Below are 8,779 nucleotides of genomic sequence, written 5' to 3' on the forward strand. Positions count from 1 at the left end.
TGAGCGCATTTCTCAACTTTTGCTGATGTGCATTAACGTAATGGCCTGCACTGAGTAAGTGTTTATTATGTGCTTGGCTCAGTGATAAATGCACTCTCACTTAATCCCCACAGTGAATCTATAAAATAGATGTGATACAACCCCCCATTGTACAAATAACATAACTGAGGTTAAAGAGGTTAAGGAACTTGCTCAGAGTCACCCAGCTAAGTAGGTGGTGGAGTCAGGATTCAAATCCAGATCAGTCAGAATCTGAACTGCTTGCTGTGTTAACCGTCATGATCCACAGCTCCCGCTGACTATAAGGGCCTTTCCCCCCAAATCAAGTTTTTCTTTCTTGCACGATTCTATTCAGCCCAGCTCTGCATCTTCTGTTTGAAATGTGCCTCACAGTCATTATGGATTTCAGGATAAAGCCAGAGAAGACATGTTTGGATTCATCTAGGAGTTTTTCCTTATTGGGTATTTGCTCAAAATCACTACAACTCTTTCTAAGGAGGGAAATGAACAGATTTTGAGTTTCTATTCCACAGAAGAGCTATAATCGAGGCGTTTCCCACCCCATCCCCGTGCACTGTACACTCCATCAGGATCATGGGCTCTTCTCACCCTTAAATTACCTTGTGAAATGAAGGATGGGAATTATAGCAGTTGTGGTTTAGCAAGTTTATATGAGTCTTGCTGAGCAAGGAGAGAGAAAATAAGGAAGGGAGGAGGAATGAATAAACAGGAAGGAAATTTAACAAATGAAAGGTAAAGTGTTAATCTATTGCTTTTTGGACTAGGAACCTGAAGCTGCCTCCCTGGTCACTTTATCAGTTTGACTACATTTCCACTCACCCAGGACAGTTCTGGTCCATGCCTAGTGTCCTGGCATAGTTGTCAATAGTTCTCTGCTTCACTCTCAAAGGGTCCCAGTTTGGATGATAAATTGTATGATGATCCCCTCAATCGTGGTTCACTCTCAGCCCACCACTTCAGGTTTCATGGAGACGAAATGGGTACTAGATTCTACAAAGGGTTCTGAGGACACCAGGGTCAGCAGACACAGCCCCTGACCTCAATGAGGCCACTGCACTGCACAGTACGGGAGACACAAAACAGCTTTCTGGTGTATGAAGCACAGTAACAGAGGCATTGCTGGGAGGACTTGTAGGCAGCAGCTGGGGAAAGAGAGGAGGCAGTGAAGTACACACAGAGGGAACTGCAAGTGCAAAGGCCTGGAGGTGTTATCACAATTAGCTAGTTATTAGGACTAATAATAGGAAGCGAGCAAAGGGGAGGCCCAACATTATAAGCATGGTCACCTGGGCAGCCTCACCAGGAAGCTACAGCTTCACGCTCCCCAGGAATCCACTGATTTATTCCCTGGGGGAAGGGATTGAACAAAGGGGGAGATGGATACATACATGTGCAGTGAAGTTGAGGTGAGGGGGGGAAGGTGCTTGCACATCAGTATAGCCTGGGAAAAAGATCAGTGGCAAGGAGGGTGAAGCCACTGCAAGCGCATGAAATCTTGAAAGGGTAAAATCCCCAGAGGAAGAGTTCTCTTCTCTCCCTCCCTCCCTTTCTCTCTCTATAAAATCAATAAAAACATATCCTCATCCAGCCAGTGTGCTCAGTGGTTGAGCCTCAACTCATGAACCAGAAGGTCATGGTTCCATTTCCAGTCAGGGCACATGCCCAAGTTGTGGGCTCAATCTCCAGTAGGGGGCGGGCAGGAGGCAGTCGATCAATGATTCTCTTTTATCATTGATGTTTCTATCTCTCTATCCCTCTCCCTTCCTCTCCCTGAAATCAATTTTAAAAAACCATAAAAATATTTTTTAAAAAAACACAAGACAACAAAAAACACATATCCTCTGGTGAGAATAAAAGGAAAAAAAAAAGAAAAAGAAAAAAGCCACACCTCACTCTTGTCCAAAATCCCTCTGGAAGAGTGTTCTACTGCTTGTGAGACACTGTACTCCCCCAATCCATGGATTGTTTCTCTTGAATAAAGGATATCAAACTCATGAATTTAATTGTTTTAGCTTTGACACTTGATATCATGTAACTAGACTATAAAATACTATTCATCTTTAAAAGTAACCCCAGCCCTAACCGGTGTCGCTCAGTGGATAGAGCGTCAGCCTGCGGACTCAAGGGTCCCAGGTTCGGTTCCGGTCAAGGGCATGTACCTTGGTTGCAGGCACATCCCCAGTGGGGAGTGTGCAGGAGGCAGCTGATCAATGTTTCTCTCTCATCGATGTTTCTAACTCTCTATCTCTCTCCCTTCCTCTCTGTAGAAAATCAATAAAAATATATTTTTTAAAAAAAGTAACCCCCCAAATGCAAATAAAACCACGATAAATTATCAAATTACATAAATTTACCATTAGATTGACACACAAAAAAGAATTTCAGATAATACCAAATGTCAAGGAGTGAATATCCAAGATTTTAACAAGCACAACATTGGATAAAAAAAAGAGAGAGAGAGAAAGAAACAAAAAGTAGTTTTGAGTGTCATATTTATGTAGATTTTAACAAAAATAAAACAATTGAATACTTTTTAAAGATACATATATATTGAAGAACATTTATCAATCACATTAGAGAGAATTTCTGTGGGAAGAACTTGCAAGAATAGGAGTGGGGTTTTGGGATAAAGAAAAAACAACAAAGCTAAGTCAAAATGAAATAAGAAAGCTGGCTTGCATGAACTAAAGTGAGGCTATGATCTGAGTAGTATGATGAACTAGCCCATCTGCACCCCGGTTCCAAAATAAATAAATAAATGGAGGGAACGAACGTCAGGGGAATTTCCTCCATGATCCCCCATTCACAAGGGCAGTGCCCTAAGCGCTGAAACAACGAAGTCTTTCATTAGTTCCTGTCCATAGGTGACTGCTTTTCCAACTGGAGTCACGGGAGGCAAATTTAGGGATTTTTCTCACTCTCCCAAATTACTGATTTTACAAATGATTAAGTGTCCTCCTAATTCCCCAGGGCCCACTCCGATGAAAGCCAAGACCACCCCTAAGAAAGCCTGTACAAGGAGAGAAGTTTGAAAAACACCATTTTGCCAAAAAGAATTAGCGTCACCCAGGGATTAGGGAGCTGGCTGTAAAGCCAGAAAGGAAGTCAGAGATTAACTCAAATTGACTGGATGTTCTTTTAAATTACTCTCTTGGCATTTAGTTTCCACGCTGTTAAAATAGAGGCATGCACAGGCAGAGACTCTGTAAAAAGTATCTGAAGAAAAGGGAATCAGGTATCAACGGACTTCTTGGGGTGAACGAAATGGTGGTTATGAAAATGAGGTATTTTTATTATTTGTTGTGGTAATGGAACTATTTAACACCATTCTGCAAGTAACATACAAAATGAATGTACTGCCTGTCCAGTATGGCTCAGTGGATGAGCGTCGACCTATGAACCAGGAGGTCATGGTTCGATTCCAGCCAAGGGCACATGCCCAGGTTGCAGGCTCAATCCCCAATGTGGGACATGCGGGAAGCAGCCAATCAATGATTCTCTCTCATCATTGATGTTTCTATCTCTCTCCCCCTCTCCCTTCCTCTCTGAAATCAATAAAGACATATTTTTTAAAAATGAATGTACTGAAATTAAAATATCTTGATCAGAGCTTATCTGGGGTTTATCTTTACATATACTTATATTTTAAGGGTTGGGGTATTTAGAGCATTGAACCATTTACATGTAAGAACTGGATGAAATGAAAATGTTCAGAAGGGTGTTAGGCCAAGGAATCCTTTGGGTATCCATTTCCAATAAGCTTCTGAGGAACAAAAAGACTCAGGCTCAGCCATGAAGGCTTCATTTTTTATATTTTGGCAGAGTTGGTAGTGGCTCAGGGGATATCATATTTCACTGCACTGGCTTTAATAGGATAAGATGTTAGCTTACATGATAACAGCTTTAGGTGATTTCAGGAGCTTGGGGCAGGGGGAATGAAATCAGTCACTGAAGTGACAGTCTAATTACATAAGAATGGGACCAGCACAGTGGGTACAAATACTTCCCCTAAAGCAGTGGATTTAGAAATTCCACCATGTTCTGTTCTCAACTTTTAGAGGTTTTTCTGAAATTAAATGTACTACGTTATGAATCTTACTAAATCCAGTTCGTCTCTTTGGAACAGGTTAAGGAGACAGAAATTGATGTCACAGCTGGAAGGAAAAGACAGGTAAGGTTATTAGGAAGCAGTTAGGCAAGTTAGGGGTATCACCAATAATACCACAGGTGAATATGATTAAAGATGGAGTCAGATAGACATGAGTTTGAATCCCAATCCAGCCACCTCTGGCTGGCTGACACCTAACATGCTTTTTTCACCTCTCTGAAAGTAGGTTTCCTCATGTGTAGAGAGTTTAAATATCTAATAACTCAAGAGCTATCAGCCACATAATTAGAAGACACCAGTAATACACCCTTTATTTCTCAAAGTACCAAATGCACTCATAAAACAGTCTCAAATGCAAACTGCTCTGTCCTTCACATCTACTGGCGTCTAACCATCTTGGAGTTGCCTCACCACAGTGAGAAGAGAATGCCAATGTCAAGTGTGGTAGTCTGCCCCCAAAAGGATTCAAAGTTTTGAAGGTAATTTATTATTCATTCATAGACAACAGATACATATTTTACTGTAAAGAGCAAGGTGCTTCCATAACAAAAACCCAAAATGTTGGAGTGGCTTTGGAACTGGGCAGTTGGAGAAGCTGGAAGGACTTGGAGGAGAGTTTTAGTGAAAGCCTGAAGAGCCTTGAAGAAACTGTTAAAAGAATGCTGGCAGCTTTTGAGAAGACCGTAGATTAAGGCTGAAGAGGAAATTAGAAAAATGTTATTGGAAACTGGAGGAATGGGTCCTTGTTTTGTAGTGGCAGGAAGTTTAGCAACACTGTCACCTATATACCGTAGAAAATGAGCCTAATTAATTGGATGTTCTAGCTAAGTACATTGCCAGGTAGAGTGTTGAAATTCCTGATTATTGCAAAATGTGAGAAGAAAGAAATAATCTAAAGAAGAACTTTTAAAGAAAAGGATCCAGAACTTGCTAGATTTGAATATTCCCGTCTTCTCTAGATGGCAAATAATGCTAAAATGAAGAAATGGCTTCCAGTCAAAAATAAACTCTAGGACACTGCAAGGAAAATATCATCAAGTGATGAAGCTGAGAGTGTGGCTGTATAAACCCTTTGTTCATACCTCCAAAAGATCTATAGTAGTGATTCAGAGAATTATTCAGACAAATTATAAGGCTTCAAAGAAGTTTATTAGTGTTGTGCTTCAGCAGTTCCAGTAGAGGGATGCTCCGGAGTAGACAAGGGCTTATCTCAAAAAGATCTGTGGGTATGATTTTTGTCCAATGAATTGGTGTCCCAATTAGATTCATAGGAGACTCACAACATTTTAAAAGAAATTACATTGGCAGAAACATTGCCAGCATGGACTAAATGGAACAGAGACTGTACAAAACTAAGAGGGGCCGTGAAAGCACCTAAATTCTACTGGCAGAAAGCAGACTGACAAGTTACATAGCTGCCAACATGGGCTACTTTTCTTAGAAAAGCAAGGATGACACAGAGAGTGGAATCAAGATCTTAAAGGGTGAAGTCAAAAGCCATGGAGAATCATTCCTGGGCAGAAGTAGAATTGAGCCCTAATTTGAGGAGCTTCTAATATGTATTCAAATGAATTCCAGGATGATTGTGGACCAGTGAACTCCTCTGTGTCTTTTCTCCTTTTAAACAGGAGTGTCTGTACCAGTTATCCTAAGCCTGTCCCATCATTGTATGTTGGGAATGAGGAGGAAAACAAACATTCAGATGGGGAGGAACTATACTCGAGGAGCTGCATGTAAGACTATATCGAGGAGTCTCATCCACACCTGGACCTGATTTAGATAAGATTCTGGACGTTAAGCTTATGGTTTGAGACTTTGGGGATCTTTGGAGGAAGTAGATGTATTTTACATTTGAGAGAGTTGTGAATCATTGGGGGCAAAAGGGTAAAATATGGTAGCCAACCTCAAAGATGCCCTGGACAGTGTGGCTCAGTTGGTTGGGCATTGTCCCATGCACCAAACGGTCACTAGTTTGATTCCTGGTCAGGACACATGCCTGGGTTGCAGGCTCAATTCCTGGTGCGATAGGGGAGGTTATTCAGGAGGAAACCAATTAACGTCTCTCTCTCTCTCCCCCTTTCCTTTCCTCTCTCTCTAAAAATCAATTTAAAAAATCTTAAAGGAAAAAGATGGCCCCAAGGATCCTCACCTCTTGGTAATCATGCCCTTGTGTAGTCCCCTTCCACAATGAATAGAGTTGATCTCTGTAACTAATAGACTATGTTGGAAGTGATGACGTGTGACTGCTGAGCTTAGGTAATAAGAGACATTGCATCTTCCACCTTGCACTCTCTTGGCTCAGTTCCTTTGGGAGAATTCAACTGCCATGTCTAAAGCAGCCCAATAGAAAGTGGTGAGTCTTCCTGCCAACAGCCAGGCGAGTGAGCTACTTTAGAAGCAAATCCTACAGGTCATGCCTTCAATGGCTATAGCTCCAGCCAACATCTTCACTGAAATCTTTTGAGAGACCCTGAGTTAGACCACCCAGCTAAGCCACCACTATATTCCTGGCTCATAGAAAGTGTGACATAATACATATTTATTGTCTTAAGCTGCTATATTTTGAGGTGATTCTCTATGCAATACAGATTAATATAACAAGGTTTCTATCTCTGAATGCTCCCAAGGATTCCAATTCCTGGGGAATCTGATTGTTCTGATTTCTGTGCAGAGGGTTACAGAAGGTCTGTCTCATTGAGTCTGCTATACCTCATTACCATAACTTTTTAATTGTTCCATCAAACTCTGCCTCTAAGACCCTCTAATCAGAGGGCTCAAGAAAGGATTGTGAAGGGTCAGTAACTGAACTGTCAGGTAAAATTAAGAACAAATAACAACAACAAAAAGACACCCCTCTCTCCCCACCAAGATCTTGGACACACACAAAATATGTTCTTTTAAGACACTGAAAAATTATTTTCAGTGAAAAAATATTTTCTAAATGTGATAACATGCTTGTAAAAGCTATTTCCTTCTAAGCCTGGAGAGGTGGAAATTAGTAGACCTAGAGAACAGTGTTTCAAAGCAAGGAATACTACTCTTAAGTATACTAATGTTGATGTTTGAGTTGACATTTGTTGAACATTTTTTGTTTCAGAATGATGCATCAATCCCTGTTTTGAATGCAGTCACAGAAATAATTTCCAGAGAAATTAACTGGAAAAAAATAGAAATGTGTATTCAATTGGAAAAAACAACAACAAACCTTCTGACTTTCCTTCCAACATTCTATAGAATTGTTCTAAAGTAAAAAACACAAATATTTCTAAAAAATAAATCTCTGACAAAAGCTGCATAGAGAGTAAGCATACATTATTTGTGGAGACATTAAAATTATTTTAAATGCGTTTTACCTCACCTCCTCCCCTTGCATTTTTGTGATGTTCTTCTGGAAATTGGAGCTCAATATTTGCAAGGGTGTCAATGGAAAACAGACACCATTCCATCCCCCTCCATTTTTCTCAACCACACCTTGGCCTCTTCTGGGATTAGATCAAAATGTCCTTTTTCTCTCCCAAATATGAAACAAAAGCTCTTCAATGACTGGAGAGGCGTAGATATGGTGGAGAGATGGGGGGTTGATTACACTTCAGGCAGCCAGCCAAAAATGCTCAATGTTTTAAAAAATATGTTTAAAATCCTTTCAAAGGGTCATAATGTCCATTAAATATAATTTGTGCCAATAATAATAGTTTAAATGTAGTGAATACTTCTACAAGGCAGGCACCTTTACATTTCATCCACAAAACAGCCCCTTGAAATAGGTATTACCATTATTTCCACTTTACATACATACTTTGTTAAAAGCGGAAAACAGAAAGATCAATTAAATTCTCCATGGTCACAAAACCAACAAGTTGTAGTATCAGGATCTGGGGGCCCTTGGGCAGTGGGTCTTTCAAAACCAGCTCGTAAAGAGCCACAAACAGATCTAGCCAATTCTTGGCACTGTAGGATCGGTTAATAAATAACAGTCCCCTTCCTCTCTTTGGAACCCAATCTGCCCCTGGAACTCTCATTTGATAAATGCTGTCTCTCCACCTACCTCGCCTGACATCTCAGCCAAACCCCAGGCAGGCTCTCAGAAAAATGCACAAAGGTTGCCGCCCTCTAGGCTCTGAGCCCCCCAGGAGGCAGGAATGCAAATACACTTTGCAAATAGACAAAGTATAGCATTGCTTTGGATCGACCATGTCTGTTTGCTCAGGTTGCCTCTGAGATTCCCCAGGCCTTGAACAAACACGACCCTTCCCAGGGTCCTCTGGAAATGCCAGGCGGCAATGCTCTGTCCTGACACCGTCCCTCGCACGCAGCAGCGGGGACAGGGTAGGTCAGCGACACGTGGGAAGGAGAGAGACTGAAATACACACGCACACCTGCCTAGTGGGCTTGGCAAATCCGTTGACACCTCCAAGAGAGGAACCGGGGAGGCGGGGCCCAAGCTGGGATGTGAGGGAGGCCTCCTCCATCCTCCCCCTCCTTCCGGGGATGCGGAGCCCCCGCGGGGACCGCAGGAAAGGGCCATTGCCACTTTAAATGACTCAGGAAGTGAAAGGAGGCCGCCTGACGGGGACAGGGAAAGTGGAACCGGGGTGGCACGGAGCCCAGATCTCCGATCTCGCTGGGGCAGCGAGAGGCCAAGCGGACCGC

The sequence above is a fragment of the Myotis brandtii genome, unplaced genomic scaffold (genome assembly GCF_000412655.1).
Source record: "Myotis brandtii unplaced genomic scaffold, ASM41265v1 scaffold187, whole genome shotgun sequence".
NCBI classification, from domain to species: Eukaryota; Metazoa; Chordata; class Mammalia; order Chiroptera; family Vespertilionidae; genus Myotis; species Myotis brandtii.